This window comes from Schistocerca cancellata, chromosome 4 (assembly GCF_023864275.1).
Source record: "Schistocerca cancellata isolate TAMUIC-IGC-003103 chromosome 4, iqSchCanc2.1, whole genome shotgun sequence".
NCBI lineage: Eukaryota > Metazoa > Arthropoda > Insecta > Orthoptera > Acrididae > Schistocerca > Schistocerca cancellata.
The window spans coordinates 229,671,414-229,691,600 of NC_064629.1; the positions used below are offsets into that span (position 1 = coordinate 229,671,414).

At 41.6% G+C, this 20,187-nt stretch overlaps 1 protein-coding gene and 1 non-coding gene across 4 annotated transcripts in view; one reads left to right on the forward strand and one right to left on the reverse strand.

Annotated features, from left to right (window-relative positions):
- The window catches only part of LOC126183198 (ribosomal protein S6 kinase 2 beta), a 569,810-nt gene that overhangs the window by 25,584 nt on the left and 524,039 nt on the right, over positions 1-20,187 (forward strand). The gene's annotated exons all lie outside the window — the stretch shown is intronic.
- Positions 19,994-20,068, reverse strand: Trnas-gga (transfer RNA serine (anticodon GGA)). The gene has a single exon. It is a non-coding gene; the product is annotated as a tRNA-Ser (tRNA).

The following is a 20,187-nucleotide window of genomic DNA, read 5'->3' on the forward strand; positions in this document are numbered from 1 at the left end:
TCCTAACATATTGCAGGCGAAGGCTAAATTTTTCTTAACGCGTGGGGTAGATGACTGTTTCCGACGAGCTACGATCTGTCAGGGCGTGAGCTATGAATTTGGTGTCTGACTTAATTTTAATTATGTTAGCGTTGTATGCGTAGAGGCGGGACAGAGGGTTGTTAACAGAGCGCTCTGGTCGCGTGGGCTTTATCTTGATGAGAAGGCTTGCCCCTCCTCTCCCCTCTCTCTTCCGACTTCCGGGTACGGGCGACACGTTTCCGCCAGAGCAGCACTGCTCGTTCAACGGAAGTGGCTGTCGTTCGTTAAGTCTCCAGTGCGCACCCTCGCGGAGTCTTTCGTCCAGCAACCCTAAGCATACAAGCCCCAACAGAATCTGTCAGGGAGTCATTGCCCGTGTGTCTTGATGTCACGTGGGTTTATTCGCAGGTGTCACTCGTAAACTTAATGCTGTTTTTATAAGTGTGCTATAGGAATTAGAGGGGTAAGGCAGAAGACTCGTAAAGTGACGATTGTCAATTAAGTGTCGGCTTCATTTTATAGGGCTTTTTGAAGTATATGTACTGTGCGTGTTTCGTTCGAATTGATAAGAGAGCATACCGTGCCGTAGAATTCTTTGTTTCGGACGTTTTACTACCATAATTTAAAGTTTTCGCACTTTGTAAGGAGTTTGTTTCTTCATTTTCAACAGTTCAGATCTTAGTCACTAGTCGACCGGTCACCTGTGTACTTGGCTTAATTTTTTTTTTTATAAAAACTGGAGGAGGCAGAAAAGAAAAAAAGGAAAATCATTCAACTAAATCTTCGGTCCTTATTAATCTAAGAGCAGTATAAATTAAATTGGGGAATAGAGTTGAAAACATGTACAGAATGTTGACGATAGTATAAGTAAAATAAGTAATACTGTTCTGCAGACAAGCAAAGAGAATTTATTTCCGTTGAGCAAGTTACCAGATCGTTGCTGTATTTGGTAGAACGCCATAAAAACGTGAAGTGAAGTGCAAGTGGACTTAGGATGGAGAGACATATGGTCAACGTTACAGAAGACAGACAATAATAGGAACTTCCTGTAAAGATACAGTTATAAACCGCAGGGGCTTCTGGAAGAAAATAAGTGCGAAGAAATATTGATCGGAAGAAGTGAGAGGAACAGACATGCAACGGGTGTACTATAACTGAGTTATACAGTGTGGTCTGAAGGTAGTCCAAAGTGAAATAATAGTCTCTCAGGTTTTTTTTTTTTTTTTCGGCGTTGTTAATAGTGTTCTAGCGGGAGTGCAGCCGATGTATTGATTCCATTTTGTGCACGATATTTCGACAACCGACCCAGTCCTTGTCTTCTTCAGCTGCTGCGAGCTGTATTCTCCGTACTCGCTACCTGGGCTTTGGTGCTTTTTTAATTTTTTTTTTTAGTTTTTCAATGAGCTTAGCTTCTGAATAGTCTAACGGATGTACTCCTTAAAAATGCCGTGACACCGTATAGCAGTTCCAGAAATTAACAGATGATGTACAAATCCGCCTTTGCACGCAAAATGATGCTTACCAGAGTCCGGCTGCAATGTTCTGAGGTTACAGCGCTAGGAAATGCATGCCGTAATTAAGATAAATTCTGCTCTCTCAGCCAGATGCTGTGAAGCATATAATAACTGCTTCGCGTTCTCCCGTAAATGAATGCAGGACTGGACCGTTGTTCCTGCGTAAAATGCACGCTCGTGAAGTTTGCAACAGTGTTATAAACAATCATTGTACGTTAGTAAACTCTGCCGTAGCACTAAATAATGTACATCTACCACGTAAGGGTAATCCAAGTTTTCTACGTTTCCTCATATAAACAAATATGTTTTCCTGAAGAGAGGGAAAAAGTGAAGTGTACAAATTTAGTAATACGACTGTTGCGCCTATATAGATAGAATTTCCACTTGGTGTAGTGGATTGAGAGCACCTCCTTAATGTTAATAAATAGCATAGCCAAAAGGAAGAATCATTAAGTATCAGGTTAAAGCAGTAGTGCGAGAAATCTGCAGTAAGGAAGGATACTGGGATTTATGCAGTGCAACAGTTAGTAACACTCCTGCAACGTGTTATAAAGTGCTGTATTGCTACAGGGTTTTGTCTTTTTATAAATTAAAACTGATGGAAGTCGTCGAAGGAATTAAGGAAGTTCTATAAGGTTGAAATGGCTCTGAGCACTATGGGACTTAACATCTATGGTCATCAGTCCCCTAGAACTTAGAACTACTTAAACCTAACTAACCTAAGGACATCACACAACACCCAGTCATCACGAGGTAGAGAAAATCCCTGACCCCGCCGGGAATCGAACCCGGGAACCCGGGCGTGGGAAGCGAGAACGTTCTATAAGGATTGTAACAATCGGCACTATACATACGAATATGTAATAGGTGTTCAGAGAAAAATAACTGCCCCCCCCGCCCCCTTACATGTCATAGTCTCTCCGTCTCTTGTTCCCTTGTCACCTAAGTGGATTATAATATGGAGGCAGGACAAAAGTCCTTTAAATTTACCCAATTTGGTATACCCTTGGAACAATTTTGAGCACAGGCATTTGAGGTAAACTGTGAAAAACTGACGCTTGCCGGTACATGTTCTGTGGCCAGCTTGGACGAAGGTGTGGCGTGCTTGGGGCAATCAGGACATTGACGACATTGTGGGCTGAGGTCTGCTGAGTTACCTTTAACAGAGTGAGAGGGGCAACGTCTGGTAGGATGCTTAGCACAGGTGGTCTTGGAACGGAGAGAAGTTGTCAGCTTCGTAGGACGTGAAGAAGTGTGCAAATACGTAATGATTCGGTTTAGGAACAATTTATTTCTCAGTAGTTCAGCCCTATTCTGAGAAGTGGCTTACAAGGGCTTAATATTTTTGCAAATCAATGAGTACCCCCTACAACTTCGTTATTCCTTTCCAGTACCTCCCGGTTCCTGTGTTCCACCTGTTGCTATCAGAGACGAGAGCTCTGCTTGCAGCCTGTTCCGACAATACACAACCAAATACTTTAACCTAAAAGGAAGACATGTGCGAGACAGAACTAGTACCTCTTTATATTCTTACAAATAGAAAATCTCAACTACTACTCATTGCTGCTGCTGGAGACAAACTGTACACAGCTTGTTCTTTACTAACAGGCAGAAAACTCAAGATAACTGTTGCTGGATACGTGTCGCAATCTCAGTTGTCTTCATTCGAATGTGCACAGACTTCTCGTAGTTTTTTACTGCATCAGTATCGAAGTGTCACTCTGTAATGACCACTCCCTACGACTCTGCGGTTGTACTGCTCCTAGCTGCTCGCTGGTTATCACTGTTTCGGTCCCGTGCTCTGTCCGTTTATATACTGGTTTTTTGAGGGAGTTTTACCTGACCCGTGTGATGGTCTTCCAAAAGATACTTGCAGTTCTTGAATGTTCTGGCTGTATGCCAACGTCTTCTAGTCGCCTTTGTGCCCGAGGGTAGTGTTCTCGACTAGCCATTACAGCACTGCCGCCGAAACCTCAGAAGGTTTTCGAAAAGAGACTAGTTTTTAGGTGTAGTTGTGTGAGTAGGCCGGTATTATACCATCATATTTCTAGGACAAAGATTTGATCAAATATTCGTCAGATTTGTTTGACAAAGTTATTTGACGTGGCGCTAAAAAAGGGTATTACACTGCCATCATATTTTTTGTCAAAGTCCAAGATGGCTGACAACAGCAACTTGTTATTATGCGCTGCAGTTGCATGTATCACAATTGCACTGTGTGCACATTTGGAAGACAAGCGGGAAAAAAGAAACGTACCTAGGTGAAGCCATGGGTTTTACGACGAGACGATGAAAGTATTCAACAAAATCTGTTACGTGAGCCTCTAGTGGAGGACGTAAAGTCGTACATAAACTACTTAAGAATGGATGAGCATATATTTCAGTATTTGCTCAGTAAAGTGTCTCGTCATATCAAAGCACAATATTCACATAACTGCTATATCTGCGGAAGACAGGCTCACAGTAAAACACCGATTTCTTGTTACAGGAGAGAGTTTATAGGAGAGTTATAGGAGGAGCTTATAGTACAGCACTCGAATACCACAGTGCACATAAACTAAAATAATACCTGAAACGTGTGAAGCAATTTATAAAGCACTAAAGGACCAATATCTGAAAGTAAATAAATGTTCAATACACTTTACGTGCATTAAGAACTGTTTTTATTGTAGGTCAAAGTAATAATTACATTTTGTGTCCCACAACTACAAAATTAATAGAAATGTATGAAGGTGATTAGGCGCTTTACAATGTGAGGCATCCTGAGTACAAAAATAGATCAAGAAGACTGGAGAGCTCAGAAAATACATACATTTCTATTAATTGTGCAGTTGATGGCATATACAAATTAAACGTCGCAGCCATGTTTGCAAACACACTGCTGGTGACAGAACGCTGCAGCGATGCTAGCGCTCCTAGTGGTAACATTTCACATTGCAGTGAACAGACGACAAGCGGCTTTTATGATCAAAATATACAGCGAGGCCCTACATTTGATCGTATTTACTTTACGACAGGCAAGATTGGACAAAGTTCCGTATTACCCCATCAAGTTTCTTTGACATGAATATTTGAGATATCAACTTTGACAAAGAAATATGATAGTGTAACACCAGCCGTAAGACTGAAAAATGTTCATTAATTGACTAGTTCTACATCAGTTCAACAAAAGAATCGTTCAAATTGTCTATGGATCATGTAACTAACTCGCTGACCCTCATACGGAACAGAGGGCCACTTTCCGATATACGCCTGACACCACGCCGTGTGCAAGGTCTTAAATATTTCTCTTAATAAAGTTCTGCTCCTTTCCTCGCAGCCATGCCTCTTCTTACATTAATAAAATTCCGTAACTGTGACAGAATTCCATTACTTCCAGGGTATATCTCGTGAAGGGATCAAAAATTTAATATACCAGAGATAAAACTTTATAGGTAGGTATGCAGTCAGCTCGCTTACCCTAGGCGAATTGAATAGGGCAGCGAATGGTTAACATTTGTATGAAGCACCTTCCGTCATTTCCATGCAGCATGGCATGTGAAACGTGTATGTAAATTAGAATAAAGATAGGTAAGTATGAATACACTGATGCTCAACTAACAAGGATTTCCAGTCTTCCTTCACATCTGTGTCAAACATCAAACAGTGAGCCCGCATCTCGTGGTCGTGCGGTAGCGTTCTCGCTTCCCACGCCCGGGTTCCCGGGTTCGATTCCCGGCGGGGTCAGGGATTTTCTCTGCCTCGTGATGGCTGGGTGTTGTGTGCTGTCCTTAGGTTAGTTAGGTTTAAGTAGTTCTAAGTTCTAGGGGACTTATGACCACAGCAGTTGAGTCCCATAGTGCTCAGAGCCATCATCAAACAGGGACTGGGGGAGAAATAAAACACGGGCCATGGTAAAGTGTCTCGACGTTTCCCAAGAGTGATTTAGGGATGGCATGAAATACCGATCTCAGGATTACTGGATGTGGCATCAACTTTGTTTCTCCATTTCGAACACTAACAAATTGGCTCAATACACTTCGGTTTGTAAGATAATAGGCCTGATTGTAAGCTAGAACGCGTATTATTTAATTGCAGTGTACCACACATTTAGTTATACTTGTCACATTTCTTTCCTCATCTTACGTTTATTGCTTTTTGTAGCTAGTGAATTTTACGTTTAGTTTTTGTGCAGCTGTATAAATTATTATGGCAGGTTGAGGTGCTAAGGAAAAAAACTGTGAAGGTGGATATCTTGTCCATTTGTACCGTTAGACTACAAACATTTGTCTCCGTTAGATGATCCGAAATGTTTACTGAGTTGTTCAGGTTGGCCGAGTTGCCACATTAATCAATTTCATAATATGAGAAGGTGGGCAGCAGTGCGATACTATTCGCTCGTTTCGTCGTTTCTACCGCGCAGATAGCACAGTTTCACAGATACTCTAGAAGAAACTTGGAGGTCGCTATTCATACTGACAAAATCTCAACTGTGTTTGAACCTGCGGACGTAACAACCTAGTTGTCGGGTTCTTTCAAACACAACTGTAATTGTGTACACGAGTTTGCTTAGTATTTTATATTCTTAGACATACAGGGTGTACATAAAGTCCGGGAACACTTTCAATTATTTATCGCACAAGAACTAAACATTGTAGAGATGTCATACATATTGCATTTTGAAAAGAAACTCCGAAAGTATTTTTACAAACATTCGATATGCGAGCCATGAGTGACCCGGCAGACGTCAATACGGTAATCGAATTCTTGCCATATCCGTCCCAGCGTGGCATCGTCGACTGTGGCAGTCGCTTCCCGTATTTTCTCCCGGAGCTCTGCTACATCACGTTTTAGAAGCGGTACATACACCAGATTTTTGTATCACCACAGAAAAACGTCACACGGAGTGAGATCCCGTGATAGGGGAGGCCATTTCATGAAACAGTTGTCCCCCTTCTGTAGCACGCCCGATCCATCGATGCGGTAGCTCCGTCTTCAGGTACCCACGAACTTCATGATGAAAATGGGGTGGAGCCCAATCCTGCTGAAAGATGAGCCGGCCGGAGTGGCCGAGCGGTTAAAGGCGCTACAGTCTGGAACCGCACGACCGCTACGGTCGCAGGTTCGAATCCTGCCTCGGGCATGGATGTGTGTGATGTCCTTAGGTTAGTTAGGTTTAAGTAGTTCTAAGTTCTAGGGGACTTACGACCACAGCAGTTGAGTCCCATAGTGCTCAGAGCCATTTTTTTTGCTGAAAGATGAAGTGAGAATCCGATTGCATTTGAGTCATCAGCCATTGCTGCAACATGTCCATGTAGGAATATCCAGTGACAGTGCTCTCGCACCTGAACTAGCCATGTTTGCGACTAGCACTGACTATCGGCAAATTACCAAACTACGCTGTGGCGGTATACACGAAGAAAAAAGAAACTTTAAGGGTTTCTCTTCAAAAGATATATGTATGATACCTGTACAACGTTTGGTTCTTGTGCAATAAATAATTGAATGTGTTCCCGGGCCTTATGTACACCCTGTATATTTTCTCCTCAGATTTGTTATTTAAACTGGGCCTTTAAAAGTGTAATGTTCAAAAGGTTTGAAAATAACCTCCATATTGCGCACTGTATAGAATTCAGGACTCTTTCTTTCATAAATAGTCGGGCAGAAATATGTCAGACGAAGCGAAGCAAGTTCCTCCGCTTGGAAACGTGTGTGGTGTTATCTTGGGCCGGAAACGAGTGTTTCACAATCGAGACTCCTTTCCCGTGATGTCGGTTTCCGTACATTTCCATTGATACGATGTTTTTAATTTCAGTGCTCGTCCTACCTGACTGGAATGCAAGATGCTATTCGTAAAACAGAACAAACAAAAAAAAAAAGAAAAAAGAAAGAAAAACGGCGAAGGAACTGTTGTTAATGCCTGCAGGCAACGGCTTATGTCCCTCGTGTAATAAATCTAGACATAATCTCATATTGCGCTTTGGTGACATAATTTCTTTCATCAAACTTTTCGATATAATCATCTGTTGCTGCAAATGTGAAGATTCGTTTAATACGTCGTCATCCTGTCTGCAGTGCCAATCATTCCTTCGGTATCACAGGTTTAAAAAGACTCACGCTTGGTTGGGATGTTATGTACTATCAGAACGTTAGAAATTTTGTTCATTGCTAGCGTTCAAAGAACAGGTAACAGCAGTGTTAAGACTCTCAAATTTACAACTGGAAGCTTATCATCTGTTAAATCACAGATGAAACCAGTTTTTTATTGGTTATAAGTGATTACTGTATTGGATCCGGAATTACACCGCTCTGTTATGGATAACAACACAGAGTGATTGACGTCTGCTGAAACGCTGGAAAGCGTGCCACACTGATGGCTACATTATGGTACGGAACATGGGCTAGTGCAGTACTGCGGTGTTTCTGGCGCGGGGAAAGAGAAACAGACAGACACGACGAATGCTTTTAGACGTAGAATTTGAAAACAGACTAATGACGTAGCCACTACGTGATCAACTTGAGAATACAGCGGGTGATGTCAGAGTGTAACGCGTTTACAGTAGTCGCTACGAGATAGCACCAGAGAACAGAAGCTGTCGTTCTGCGCAGTGCAAGGACTTCCTATCCGTTCAGGTTAAAGGTAGCCACAAATATAAACTTCATGCGAACAATTACCCAAGTCAACAGGTCGCATTGTCGTAGTAAAGAGAAAAAGCAACGGGATGTCCTCATCTCACAAGATCGATATCGGAATAATCTTAAAAGTTTGTAATGATTTCCTCCAATTCCATCCGCACCAAACAATTCCACGTTGTGTATAGGTCAACTAATAGCACCATGGTTGTTTGGGGAGAAAGCCATCGGATTTTTATGGCGAAGCAGGTATCCGTAAACCTCACCTCACAAATATTTAAAGTCCAAATTTCACATACAGTGATCACAACTCACGTGGTGTACGAATAAAATCCAAGACATTGAAACACTGGACATCATTTAGTTAAGTGACGAGTCAGAATGTACTATGGATTACTTCGGTGGAAGAGTGGGGCTCTAGTGGATGTCTAGATAGTGAGATCAACCTTTATTTAGTGCGTGCAGTGAAATTTCATGTGAGTTTACCAGTGTGAGTCCATCCCTTTGTGAAGTAGGTTCTATCACTGAAGATAAGTTCAGGGATACGCGTTGGGTATCTCATTAGGTCAGAGTTACTGTTCATGGCATGTGGTCTTTGAAGATGATGATTCACGGCAACAGATGGTTACGGGACTGACATGACTTGAATGATATTCCGAAACCGACAAAAAATATTGAGATCTGTTGGAATGAGAACTTCATGCCATATGATAAACATACATCACGTCCTCACTGTAGTGTTGCGCAAAGGAGGAGAAACCGATCGTTACCTGATCACGATTATTCCTGTGTGCCGCCAGTGTACAGGATGTTTGAAAGATAATATTGTGGGTTGGCAGGAGAGCCAACATCGGGTACTAGAGGAAGCCGAAAGGCACGCGTTTTAGCTCACGCAGGCTGGCGTGAGGTCTGGAACAGGACAAGGAATTCAGAATTTAGAAAAACGGACGTAGCTGGTGGAATACTTAACTTTATTCCATAAATGATGAGCGTCGCTCTTGACTGTACATGACTCAGTATCAATAGTAACTGGTAATGGCGCCTTGCTAGGTCGTAGCAAATGACGTAGCTGAAGGCTATGCTAACTATCGTCTCGGCAATTGAGAGCGTATTTTGTCAGTGAACCATCGCTAGCAAAGTCGGTTGTCCAACTGGAGCGAGTGCTAGGAAGTCTCTCTAGACCTGCCGTGTGGCGGCGCTCGGTCTGCAATCACTGATAGTGGCGACACGCGGGTCCGACGTATACTAATGGACCGCGGCCGATTTAAAGGCTACCACCTAGCAAGTGTGGTGTCTGGCGGTGACACCACAGATAACTCCCTAGTTGTAAGTATAAATTTAATGGGGAAATTAATGAATAATTACATCAGTGAGTGTCTGTCATGAAAGAGAATTCCTTCAAGTTTTGTTTAATGTTATTAGACTTCAACGTTGGATCCAATTGTTGCCCTGCACTTCTCGCCATGTCTTCACCAAAATTTCGGGTGTAACTGTGCCAACTGCCGCAACGATTCTTTACCGTAAATGACTGATGTCTCTGATCTTTCCACTGTACACAACATTTTTTTATGTGGCCCCAAAAGAAAAAGTCCAGTGGGGTTAAGTCTGGGCTTCGTGGTGGCCAAGGTATTGGCCAGCCCTGCCTAGCCATCTTCCTGGAAAGCGAGTGTCAAGAGCCGCACGCACTTGGTTACTGTAATGAGATGGGCGCCAGCTTGTTGGAAAAACACAAGCCCCGTTTCCGCCTCAATATCGCCCATTTGGGGAAAGACGTACTCTGTCAACAGGTCACAGTAAGCGTCCCCGTTTATGTTTTCTACAAGAATGAAAGGAGCAATCACACGATCTTCCATCAAACCGCACCAGACATTAACTTTGGGAGAGTCACGTTGATAATGAGTAACTTCATGTAGATGCTCTGCCCCCCCCCCCCCTCCAAATTCTGCAGTTATGACGATTAACTGTTCTACTGACATGAGATGTAGCCTCATCAGAAAAGAGAATCTCTCTTAAAAAATTGACGTCATCAATTCTGTGTAGAAACATCAAACTCATACCTTTCGATTTTATCAGTAGGTTTTATTTCATGTAACAGTTGCAATTTGTAGGCGCGCAACTTAAGTCTTTTGCGCACATCATCACGCACAATACCTTTAGGCACTCCTTAATTGTAGACTATGTCTGGAGAAAGACTTCTTCGGGCTCCGAACACACGAAATGCGGATCTGTTCATCATCATCTTCAGAAGTTCTTGGTCTACCTGGTGATTTTGCTTTTAAAACACTACCGGTTTCCTTTAACGACTTTAGCCAGTGACGGATAGTTTTTGCTGTAGGTGGTTCACCACTATACAGACGTCTAAAATTACGTTGCACTGTTATAACTGACTCAGTTGCCACAAGCTAAACAACGCACTGCGCTTTCTGTTGCGGAGTACACATTGTTGCTGAGTAGCTCTGCACTGCACGCACACGTGAACTGAACTGAGCGAACAGAGGAAAAAAACACCACTGCTGCCCTCTCAAGGTCAAGCAGACCTGCCAAATGCAGGGGAGCCAAACTTGGAGAGTTGATGAATCAAACACCACAAACTAGAATAGTGTACGTCACTTCGTGTATATTCTAGGACACACAAAGACTAGGGAGTTCCTTTTCAGACACACTGTATATTTCTCGTAAGGACAGCGAAGACAAGATAAATTTGGGCTCGTACGGGGGAAGACTTTTATATACTGTCGATTTTTCTCTCGCTCCATTTGCGAGTGGGACAAGACAGGGAATGACTGGTAGTGATTACGGGGTACCTTCCGTCATGCAGTATATGGTGGTCTGCGGATTTTGAATACGGATGTAGTGGAGGTGACACATGGGCTAATCGCGTGTTAGACACATTTTCATGTGATATTGACCAGTATAGAAACTTCGTCTGCAATTTTAAAATTTGGAAATAATTTTATGCATCTAATTCTGGGAGAATTTGTGTTTCAGTCGTATATTAATATTTAATCTGTTGCTGGAAATACCCCTTATGAGGACGGAGTAAAAGTAAAACGTGGGAATCACAGAATAACGATCAACTGAGATTATTTGCTTGAGTTACTATTTTCTTTTTTTTTACGCTAACGCTGTAACTCGAAGAAACCTGTGGTATTGCCTCAAAATCTGAGTAGTAGCATCCACCCCAGAATAAACTTCAAACCATTCTACAACCTTGCTTGACCGCACATCATATGCGACTGGATTCGTGATTTCCTGTCAGGAAGGTCGCAGTTCGTAGTAATAGACGGCAAATCATCGAGTAAAACTGAAGTGATATCAGGTGTTCCCCAGGGAAGCATCCTGGGACCTCTGCTGTTCCTGATCTATATAAATGACCTGGGTGACAACCTGAGCAGTTCTCTTAGGTTGTTCGCAGATGATGCTGTAATTTACCGTCTAGTAAGGTTATCCGAAGACCAGTATCAGTTGCGATTTAGAAAAGATTGCTGTATGGTGTGGCAGGTGGCAGTTGACGCTAAATAACGAAAAGTGTGAGGTGATCCACATGAGTTCCAAAAGAAATCCGTTGGAATTCGATTACTCGATAAATAGTACAATTCTCAAGGCTGTCAATTCAACTAAGTACCTGGGTATTAAAATTACGAACAACTTCAGTTGGAAAGACCGCATAGATAATATTGTGGGGAAGGCGAGTCAAAGGTTGCGTTTCATTGGCAGGACACTGAGAAGATGCAACAAGTCCACTAAAGAGACAGCTTACACTACACTCCTTCGTCCTCTGTTAGAATATTGCTGCGCGGTGTGGGATCCTTACCAGGTGGGATTGACGGAGGACATCGAAAGGGTGCAAAAAAGGGCAGCTCGTTTTGTATTACCACGTAATAGGGGAGAGAGTGTGGCAGATATGATACGCGAGTTGGGACGGAAGTCATTAAAGCAAAGACGTTTTTCGTCGCGGCGAGATCTATTTACGAAATTTCAGTTACCAACTTTCTCTTCCGAATGAGAAAATATTTTGTTGAGCCCAACCTACATAGGTAGGAATGATCATCAAAATAAAATAAGAGAAATCAGAGCCGAACAGAAAGGTTTAGGTGTTCGTTTTTCCCGCGCGCTGTTCGGGAGTTTCGAGAGATAGTATGATTGTGGTTCGATGAACCCTCTGTCAAGCACTTAAATGTGAATTGCAGAGGAATCATGTAGATGTAGCAAAGGGTATGTTATAAATACTATACTGTGTGCTGATTTGCAGTAACAGCCAAGCATTCGCAGTGGCTGCAGCTTCGAAGTGGAATATGACTTGTAGAGAGGTCTGCGAGTGATGCTAGCAGCTGTGTGTGTTCTTGAAGGCGCCGCGTTGTCGCCTCTGTGAGGCTGGAGGGCCTTCACGAACCATTGCGCAACAAATGGGTTGTGCAGTAGTGACCACGGTGGGGTGGGGGAAACAGTGAACGAGGAAAGCCACTGACCAACGAGAAGCGTCTCTTCCGGCAGTGTTACACGGGAATTGTCCGACAGGCTTCACATGAGCCGTGGTGGTCACCTTCAGACGTCCAGCAGTGGAATCCGCAGTGAGGCTTCTCCGCCTGTAGCCGCAACATCAACAGGACGAGGGACAACGTTGACATGCTGTGCGGCGCCCTAGAATGCGTTAGACGCGTATGTCGCTTCCAGGTCCTCAGACGGTCATCAGACATAGCCACAGAAACAAGGCTATTCGGTGAACACAACATCGTGGTTCACGACCTGGCCAGATACTCTCATAAATCGTGTTCAAGCGTAAGCAAACGTTGGAATGATCCCAGTTAGGAATCCATTAATAGACCGATAGTGTGTGATACTATTCAACATTGAATGCTGCTTTTGTCATGGCAGGGATGATCAGTGACATGTCAAATGGCACAGCTTTTTATTGCCAGATAGGATATTGCCGATAACATTGTAATTCTGTCAGAGACAGCAAAGGAATTGGAAGAGCAGTTGAACGGAATGGACAGTGTCTTGAAAGGAGGGTATAAGATGAACATCAACAAAAGCAAAACGAGGATAATGGAATGTAGTCGAATGAAATCGGGTGATGCTGAGGGAATTAGATAAGGAAATGAGACACTTAAAGTAGTGAAGGAGTTTTGCTATTTGGGGAGCAAAATAACTGATGATGGTCGAAGTAGAGAGGATATAAAATGTAGACTGGCAATGGCAAGGAAAGCGTTTCTGAAGAAGAGAAATTTGTTAACATCGAGTATAGATTTGAATGTCAGGAAGTCGTTTCTGAAAGTATTCGTATGGAGTGTAGCCATGTATGGAAGTGAAACATGGACGATAAATAGTTTAGACAAGAAGAGAATAGCTTTCGAAATGTGGTGCAACAGAAGAATGCTGAAGATTAGATGGGTAGATCACATAACTAATGAGGAGGTATTGAATAGAATTGGGGAGAAGAGGAGTTTGTGGCACAACTTGACTAGAAGAAGGGATCGGTTGGTAGGACATGTTCTGAGGCATCAAGGGGTCACCAATTTGGTACTGGAGGGCAGCGTGGAGGGTAAAAATCGTAGAGGGAGACAAAGAGATGAATACAATAAGCAGATTCAGAAGGATGTAGGCTGCAGTAGGTACTGGGAGATGAAGCAGCTTGCACAGAATAGAGTAGCATGGAGAGCTGCATCAAACCAGTCTCAGGACTGAAGACCACAATAACAACGATATATTATTTTGTGATATGCAGTTGACTATGATGCTATGTTATCTCTGGTATTCATTTTGTGCACATGAACACCACACAGCTTCAGTGATGGAATACTAAAGCTAATTATCTTACTGATTCTTATTTTCGCTCCCTGGGCGAATGTTCAGGTAGAAGTATTAGAGGTTTATCTGGATGCCGTAGACATGATATATGTGATCTCCAAATAATACAGAATTGGTGAAATATGATAGACTGCAGAACGGGAATGTCATCTGCCAGCGTTAAATGTCCATGTCGCGGTTACTGAGGATATTTTACGAAACTGAGTTTTGATAACAATACCTACAAGGAACTGTAAGTTGAATGTCGATTGTAAGTTGTGTGTTACGGATTGTTCACTAATAATTGTAGTCATTTCATATTATCAGAGCGTGCTTTCTCCATACGAGGTTGCACTGCATTAAAGTTTCTTGCTGCGCTTAATAATAATAATAATAATAATAATAATAATAATAATAATACACTTGCACATGGAATAACCTATCTGAAACCTAAAGATCAAGCAGACACAGCAAAGCTAGCCAAATATCGCCCCATAACATGCCTACCAACAATATACAAAATATTAACTTCAGTCATCACACAGAAATTAATGACACATACAACACAGAACAAAATTATAAATGAAGAACAAAAAGGCTGCTGCAAAGGAGCACGAGGATGTAAAGAGCAACTGATAATAGATACAGAGGTGACATATCAAGCTAAAACTAAACGAAGGTCCCTGCACTACGCATACATTGATTACCAAAAAGCCTTTGATAGTGTACCCCACTCATGGTTACTACAGATATTGGAAATATACAAAGTAGATCCTAAATTGATACAGTTTCTAAACATAGTAATGAAAAACTGGAAAACCACACTTAATATCCAAACAAATTCAGATAACATCACATCACAGCCAATACAGATTAAGCGTGGAATATACCAAGGAGACTCATTAAGTCCTTTCTGGTTCTGTCTTGCTCTGAACCCACTATCCAACATGCTAAATAATACAAATTATGGATACAATATTACTGGAACATACCCACACAAAATCACACATTTGCTATACATGGATGATCTAAAACTACTGGCAGCAACAAATCAACAACTCAACCAATTACTAAAGATAACAGAAGTATTCAGCAATGATATAAATATGGCTTTTGGAACAGACAAATGTAAGAAAAATAGCATAGTCAAGGGAAAACACACTAAACAAGAAGATTACATATTGGATAACCACAGCGAGTGCATAGAAGCGATGGAAAACACATATGCCTATAAATATCTAGGATACAGACAAAAAATAGGAATAGATAATACAAATATTAAAGAAGAACTAAAAGAAAAATATAGACAAAGACTAACAAAAATACTGAAAACAGAATTGACAGCAAGAAACAAGACAAAAGCTATAAATACTTATGCTATACCAGTATTGACCTACTCATTTGGAGTAGTGAAATGGAGTGACACAGACCTAGAAGCACTCAATACACTTACACGATCACAATGCCACAAATATAGAATACATCACATACATTCAGCAACAGAAAGATTCACATTAAGCAGAAAGGAAGGTGGAAGGGGATTTATAGATATAAAAAACCTACATTATGGACAGGTAGACAATTTAAGAAAATTCTTTCTAGAACGAGCAGAAACTAGCAAAATACACAAAGCAATCACTCATATAAATACATCGGCTACACCATTGCAATTTCATAACCACTTCTACAACCCTTTAGATCACATAACATCAACAGATACAAAGAAAGTAAATTGGAAAAAGAAAACACTACACGGCAAGCACCCGTATCATCTAACACAGCCACACACAGATCAAGACGCATTCAACACATGGCTAAGAAACGGCAATATATACAGTGAGACGGAAGGATTCATGATCGCAATACAGGATCAAACAATAAACACCAGATATTACAGCAAGCATATTATTAAAGATCCCAATACCACAACAGATAAATGCAGACTTTGCAAACAACAAATAGAAACAGTAGATCACATAACAAGCGGATGTACAATACTAGCAAATACGGAATACCCCAGAAGACATGACAATGTAGCAAAAATAATACATAAACAACTTGCCATACAACTTAAACTAATAAAACATGTTCCCACATACAAGTATGCACCACAAAATGTACTGGAGAATGATGAATACAAATTATTATGGAACAGAACCATTATAACAGATAAAACAACACCACATAACAAACCTGACATCATACTCGCCAATAAAAAGAAGAAATTAACACATCTAATCGAAATATCCATACCCAATACAACAAATATACAGAAGAAAAGAGGAGAAAAAATTGAAAAATACATCCAACTGGCTGAGGAAGTCAAGGACATGTTCCATCAGGATAAAGTTGACATTATACCAATTCTACTATCAACTACAGGAGTCATACCACACAATATCCACCAGTACATCAACGCAATACAGCTACATCCAAACTTATATAAACAACTACAGAAATCTGTAATTATTGATACATGTTCAATTACCCGAAAGTTCCTAAATGCAATGTAACATATACCGTACAGTTAAAAGGAAGTCACGCTTCATCAAGGTCCGCATCACTTTCCATTTTTAACCAGACATAATGTCTGAGAAAGGAAAGAAATTATAATAATCAAAAATATCTTAGTGCATAACGCACAGAAACATATAAGTATTTAGAGCATCCTCAGTTCCGCACCGTACATTCACCTCTGTTAAGTCAACCAAGTCATTTTCCTCAGAAGTCGGGGCACGTGATCCTCATTTACATTATTCGCTAACACTTTGAAAACGTGCTCACGGGGATTTACACTACACTCAGACAGATGGGTCGCACAAATTCCGTCGTGGGACTGTGTGAGAGAGAGGGGGGAGGGGGGGGGTTGAGGGTGGAGCAGAGACAGCAACGGCATCCGGCCACGCTCTACCTTCGTTTAACATTGTCAAATCCACGTTAAAATGCCGGCTCTTTGAATATGCGGGATAAGGCCAGGGAAAAGGTGCAGCCGGACACACAATCTACATCTTACCGGCTTAAGATACAAATCTGCAAAATGACATGCTAAACCCTATAACCAGTTTATACTGTTCGTTACGTGAGATTTATTGCTGTACGTGTAGTGAGTCTTTTTCTCGAATTTGTGTAATTTATCGTTTAAGACGGTAATGATAATGGTGATAACAGATGCTGTCTGACGAAAAACTGTGCCCCTGTGCGGTAGACGTGAGATACCAGTTAAGCATATCCAGATTGATACAGCAAAGCCCAGAAAGCACAGTAACAAAATGTGACTTGACGTGATTTGTTAGACAGACTAGCTTTTCTCTCGTCCGGAGTATAACCGTTGTCGGGAAAATGGTCAACGAACACAATTTACTTAAAATTACTTTAGTTTTACTAAATAATTCGTGGCAAATCCTTTTTCGGGAATTCAGTTGGATTGTAAGGTTTTTTTTAACTTTATTTGTACGATGGCAGCGGCTGTCTTTGTCAGATGCTGCAAGTAATAATGCAGGTGTTGTGCCTGTCAGGGATCCAATCAATTAGGCTCCTAGACACCAACGGCTGTTCCTGATGAAGGTGCGTTCTTTGTTACACTGAGGAAGCGTGAAATATGATAATTTGTGACAGCCTTATTAAGCCCGTGACAATGACAGCGTTTTGAGCGCTAATGAGTTTACGTAGAAGGGTTTCCAATGGCGGCTCAGGCTTCACGTGGCGTAACAGTCGTCCGCTATGCCCGTTAATAACCTGCAGTTTTTTTGAGGCTGGTAAATAATAAGTTCCATAAATGACTGTGCAACATATTTCACTGAAAACACACAGGTTGTAATAAAAGGGGAGGAAAGTGTTTCACTGACCCGATTTTATACAAAGCAGATGTATTACGAAGCATCAGAATTTGGATTGCCTCATGTATGATAATTTCTCATGTTTAATTAATAGAGGTTTAGCATTCGGAATATTTTCTTTCTCTGAAGGCCCAAACGCTGTAACAGTGGCAGCGATATGTAACCTCCACATCGTGGCACAGCTCTCAGGCAAGTGCTTTGCCGACTGAGCACTTGCCAAAGGTCTCTAGTTAGAATTCGGTCCGGCACAGTTCTAATCTGCCAGGAAGTTTCACATTTCGGTTCACACCCTTTCTGATTTATATTTTCCATGGTGATACCTTTAAGAGCTCGGTATCGACTGGCGAACATTATTAGAAATGCCACCATCTAACAGCAGTAGTTCTAGAAATCGCAGTAGGAATCGTAATGAATTTTCACGTGCTTAATACTAGGTTTGAAATACGTCACATTGGATTTTAATGGTGGACAGTGTCTGCCTCAAATTAAATCGCGCTCAAGTACTACGCCTATAAACGGACCCACGCTTGTGTGATGTCCCACAAGCGATTATGGCGTGGAGGCCGGGGGGGGGGGGGGGGCAAGGGGGGAGAGAACGGAGGGTAGCCGGTTTCGAATCCTGGTGTTACAACATACTTTTCGCCAGTATTTTGCCGGAATGGGGAGGAAATGTAGTGGCGTATAGCTCCCGGTAACCAGATTTTGCACCAATTTCGCGGGCTAAATACCAAATATCTCCTCAGTGTATCATGGAGTAAGGGCGTATGACAGTGTTGATTGTGATCATCCTTTGTTAACAACACGTACAAACGTGCAGAACTGTAAGCTCTAAAAATTCTCATCGTAATCACGATACTGGACATACACAACTCTCGAGACACATTTCCGAACGTAGACACTTCTGCTGAAGCAACAACAGTTACGGAAAAGGAAGTGGATAACTAGGGTTTTAGAAAGTTCTCCAAGACACTTAAATGTCTCAGTTCTTTACAGAAGCACTACACTAATCCACTGTTCTTTGATTACTTCCACAGGTATAAAAAAAAGCATGCAGAAGAGTACTGCTTGCTCAAAAAAATTATACTGTGACAAAACAGTGGATATTGCAGAAAATGAAAGCAAAGTAGTATGGAGTGTCGTAAAACAAGAAACAGGAAAAGACAGACAAAAGTATAATAACATAGAAATCAGAGCTTTGTACAGAGTACTCGAAAATATTCGGGCGCTGAGAAATTTTGTAAATGACTTTCATTGGTACTGCGGAGAAGTTGCATCAAAATCTTTCTAAAATACATGTAGCACCCACAGTGACGCGCACAGCGAGCACAATGTTTTTTCGCTCGTCGAGCTTGAAATCGGGCAGACAATACAGAATTTAGAAAATAAGTCAGACGGTGTAGATGAGTTTCCAGTCTCTGTTCTAAACTGGTGCATATACAGCATACAAACCCCTTTAACGAACATAATAAATGAGTCCTTAAGTTCAGATATTTTTCCAGAGTACCTAGAGCATGCACGAGTTGTCATTTATAAAGAAAGGTAATACGGAAAGTATTGAGAACTATAGGCCAGTTTCACTGCTGTCTTCATTCCCAAAAATAATTTAATCAATTATGAAAGTAGACCACTGAGTTACAAGAATAAAGATAATAATTTGACTTAGCAAAGTTTGATTTCCGAAGTGGGAGAAGTACAGTATCGATCATTATACGGTCTACAAAAGTGGCACATTAAGCTCTTAGCAAGAACGACTCTGTTACAGGCAAATTCTTAGACTGGTTCAATGCTTTTGACACGGTTGACCATGAAGTGCTTCTAAGCAAGCTTGAAGCGCTAGGTGTAGGGGTGATAGTAAAAGACTGGTTCCAGTCATACCTGAAAGACGGTGCAAAAGGTAGAGACAGTTCGCACATCTGCCGATGATAAAATTTTTGTAAACAAGTGTCAGGCATGGGACATAGAAACGGAAGTTACAGTTAACTCCCTGGCAGAGGGTTCATCCGTCCGTTTATACTTCATGACGCTCTTGACCCTCATGAATGCGAGGACAGTTACTTGCCAACGCGCCAACTCGCTCAGCAAAATGCCTTCGGACAGACTGATAAGGCTGATACGAACATCTACTGTCGAGGGTACAATGAATTTCATTACTGACTGAATATGAACAGAATCGGAAAGGAGCAACAAAAAAGTTGAAACTTCCTGGCAGATTAAAACTGTGTGCCCGACCGAGACTCGAACTCGGGACCTTTGCCTTTCCCGGGCAAGTGCTCTACCAACTGAGCTACCGAAGCACGACTCACGCCCGGTACTCACAGCTTTACTTCTGCCAGTATCTCGTCTCATTCTGGAAACAAAAAAGTTGTTACACAATATTACGTAAAAAGAATATACACTCCTGGAAATTGAAATAA